Below are 4,761 nucleotides of genomic sequence, written 5' to 3' on the forward strand. Positions count from 1 at the left end.
TAGACGGTTATCCAACCTTGTGCCAGTACTTATTACAACATACATAAATCAATAAAAGACTACAAACACCTAAATGGAATGTTAAGCAAGTCCAGATGGACCGACGCATAGAATCGTTACCAATTACATTCCACCGCCAAAGTCGTCACATAGTTGGCAAGACAAGATACGCTTAGAGTTAGCAAAATTAATGCTATACATAATAGGAGCCATACGTTCACCATCTCGTGTTAAATGCCCGAATCAACCCCGTGTTGATCATACCCGATCGTAAAGTATCAATATGCTTCACGCTATTGCCAACGGAAAATCTTTGAAATGAAGTCGCCCACATAGAAACAAATTACTCACAACGAACAAAGGTATCTAAGGTACACATTCCAGAAGGAATTGAACTAAAGTAAAAGATCTCATTTGTGTAAAACCTCAAAGCCCTTCAAATGCAGATGAAGAATCGACCATGAGCAATACAAACTATTCATCATCGTAAGAAGACGTATGGTGGCTGAAATCTGTCGTCTTGATTTGGCGTGTTTCAGTGTAAGTGGGGTGCAATAACAACATGGTAGACAACTGCCATCATATGAAGGGGTATTGTAAAAAAGAGTGTCGAACAAGTGTATCATCTGTCTCCTAATTTTATATTTGTAGCATGTTTTAAAAACTAGCAGTTGCGCCACTACTAGATAACAGGTGCTTGAGTGTTAAAACACGCTAAGGTTAATCAAACTTTCATCTTAACGATTGATTAAAAGGCATATTTCGTTTGATGAAATGAATTAAAAGCATTAATATACTTTCCTTTTTATGTAAGTATTTCGTGATAGGATGTAACCATGATCTTAACTTTGAGCTTATAGACTGCACGAACAGTTAAAATCATTGTTTTCACGATTTAACTTGTAAATGTGTTGATGGGTTTCTATATTTTATTAAAACAAGTACAGTTAAAACAGCTTTCTCAAATTTCCGAAGATCACAAGTTTATTCGTAGAATCTTCAGAGAAGTGAAGAGAAGAAAGTTAAAAACCCACAGGTGGGCACAACAGACCAGTGATATGATAGAAAACCTACATGAAGGGACAACAGCACAGCGATATGATAGAACACCCTAATTGAGGGGATAACATACCAGTGATGTGATAGAAAACGCTACGTGAGGTGACAACAGACAAGTGATGTGATAGAAAACCCTACATGAGGGACAACAGACCATTGATGTGATAGAAAACCCTATAGGAGGGAACAACAGACCAGTGATGTGATAGAAAACCCTACATGAGGGAATAACAGACCAGTGATATGATAGAAAACCATTCAGGTGGGGACAACATACCAGTGATGTGATAGAAAACCCTATAGGAAGGAACAACAGACCAGTGATGTGATAGAAAAACTACATGAAGGGACAACAGACCAGTGATATTATAGACAAGCATGAAGGTGGGGATAACAGACCAGTGATGTGATAGAAAATCCTACATTAGGGAACAATAGACCAGTGATGTGATAGAAAACGCTACATGAGGGGACAACAGATCATTGATGTGATAAAAAAACCTTTATTGGGGGACAACATATCATTGATATGATGGAAAACCCTACATGAGGGGACAACATACCAGTGATATGATGGAATACCCTACAGGAGGGGACAACAGATCAGTGATGTGATAGAAAACCCTACATGAGGGGACAACAGACCAGTGATATGATAGAAAACCCTACATGAGGGGACAACAGACCAGTGATATGATAGAAAACCCTACATGAGGGGATAACAGACCAGTGATGTGATAGAAAACCCTACATGAAGGGACAACAGGTCAGTAATGTGATAGAAAACCCTACATGAGGGGACAACAGACCAGTTAAACACAATCTGAATACAGAAATATTACACAGTAGCAGAAGAAGCTGGCAGTACAACTCAATCATTCGTATCAATGCGCCATCTATTCGTTTGTTTGCGTTTTATGTTAGACATTGAATTGTTATGCTTAGTTTTCAGTAAAAAAAGGATGACAACTGAAAAATGTATCGAATACACATGACAATTCGTTTGGTGGATTGTTTTATTGCTGCTGTTGTTTTTCTGATAAGAAAGAAGACAATCCACTTTTGTACATGGATCTTTAGTTTAAACACTGGCTAGTTTTTATGTTCATGAAGAAACTATCCGCACTTTTATTGTCTCAGCTTCAAACTTATTTTAAAAGTTTAAGAGAAAAACCTAACTTTTAGATATGTTTGGAATGCATGGTTTGATATTATTGATCTAAACAGTCTAAAAGTTTCTTTAAAAATGCAGTTCTCGTCTATATTTCACTGGGTACTTTAATTATTTCCAGAGTCATATAAATTTATTTTGATACTTCAATGCGATAATCTTCTACCTTCATAAACTAGCATACCTTATTAACCTTTTATATATTTGCTTAAAGTGTTTAAGACACACACAGTGAATTAAATCTGAACGCAAGCTATAAGCCCAATGCATTAGTTCGTGCCGTACTGCATGAATAGAAATACTGTTCTGTCAATTCTGAAAATGTTGTTTTCAATATTACGAGTGTGCCTCTTTAAAACTGTGCACACTCAAAGATGCACAAAAGACAACATACACTAAGCTGCATAAATACCAAAACATCGTTCATCTAGAAAAAGTTTGGACGTTCAGAGCAAACTCTTTGAACAGGCATTCCAGGGCTTAACTCATATCTTGTTCAAACGTTCGTCAACAAAAGAGAAATGAAAGACATACATTCTTATGAGCCAGCTGTGGTTTATCTTTACGACTTAGGCTTATAGAAATGGAAACACTCGGTGTAATTCACACGTTCAAGACTTTGCAAAAAGTACTTACCTTGGCGTCGCAGTAAGCCTTTGAATTAAACACCTGTTTCCTGATACAATCTTGATTGCTTGTTTAATTAATTAATTGCAATATAATCTTGTAAAACAACTGTTTGCATGTTTCAGGAAAACAGAAGGTAAAACGAGTTCTCGTTCTAGATGCTAAATAATTTTAAATTATATGTGACAGAAACAATTATTTTCATGATTTTGTGGGAATGTTCAAAATCTCCATAATTCAATATAAAAACAAGAGCATATATGTATCATTATACATATATATGTGTTATGATTGCTTGAGTAGTGAACCGATTTTCATTAAAGAGTACAATGCAGTTTTTAGTCCGTGTAAACTTTAATATAAATGCAGTTTATAAGTGGAATATCTACACTAACTACTCCTCCGAATATAATACATTCGCATGTGAAAAACTATCAGTTATAATTATTGTTTATATTGAGCGACCTAGAGAAAATTTCATTACAATATATATTTCTGAACTAAAATGACATTTAAATTTTCTAAGCAAAAACGACCCTTGATTTCGAAGTCTTGAACCATATAACAGTTTTCTCATGCATCCTCATAGTAAGTTTATGATTTCAAAAAGGTCATTTAAATAGCTTTGTGCTTGATTTTGGCAACAACACGAAAGCGGTTTTGAAAACAATAGTTTCAATAACTTCAACAGCAAATCCAACTTAAGTTTATAGGGAATAAGCAAATAATAATAATAATAATAATAATAATAATAATAATAATAATAATAATAATAATAAAACTTTTTGTTTGCGATATGCAACCTACAAATCTTCAGATTATCCAGGGAAATTATAGCACTCACATATTATATTGTAATTTTGTGGGTTCCATGGACATATACAATGATATATAGACGTGCACTTATGCAGTTTCAAAATATCAATATCTGGAATATTAATTGCTTGCATATATTATAAACAATAATACCATTGAATACTCCATTGGTTATCTTAATATATTTTTCACAATTTCTTACAAGCCTATATAATCTTTCTATACGTTAATGGATGGCCTAATCCTGCTAAAAATCTAGATGAATTCCTAGAGAAATTTTTAAGTAAATGAACAGAAAAAAGTTAAGCACAACCTCTAGCTGTTAAGGAGATCCATGTCTACGTGCTTTCGAACATTTGCGATGTGACTTTCTTTGACGAAAAAGTCCGGATAAATATTTTTTGGTAAAGATAACCAACAAAAAAGTTCTAAATGATCGTTTAAAGATTTAAAAGATTACCTTAAACTTAAATCATTGAGAAAAAGAAGAAGGAATTTTCTCATGGTAAGCTTAAATAATGATTTTCTCCGAGTTTATAAAATGTTATAATTATACACTACCTGATACTAATTACTCATAATTTTAACTATGTGTGTTATGAAACTTAGACTTGTTGACTTTGAATGATATATTTGAGCAAAGACTTTACGTCGATTATACTACGCAACATTTGAAGTGCCAGCTGTGTATGGTCTACGTAATTATATTATGGATTTGCAATGATACATACTTTAGGAAATAAGGCTTTTTATTCATCAAATATGATCAAACACGGTCAGTTACCTACCACGTTTTAGCCATTCAATTTGACGAGATCCATTGGCGTTTCGCAAGAGCTAAAATTCTCTTTAAGGCACATGCTTCCTTTGTCTGAAAGAACAACGCAACTGAAAAAGCTTTTGTCTAATGAATTACATCCTGTAACCGTGAATTGATATAGACATGTATGTGAACAATTCCCCATGGCGTAATACATGGTCCAAAAAGGCAATGTTTACAACTTATACTATAACGTTCTTGCTGCTTTTGGACTGTTCAACGCGGCAGGCATCACAGCGTATTACTGAGTTAAACACGTTTGACTTTA

The sequence above is a fragment of the Mya arenaria genome, chromosome 9 (genome assembly GCF_026914265.1).
Source record: "Mya arenaria isolate MELC-2E11 chromosome 9, ASM2691426v1".
Taxonomy (NCBI): Eukaryota; Metazoa; Mollusca; class Bivalvia; order Myida; family Myidae; genus Mya; species Mya arenaria.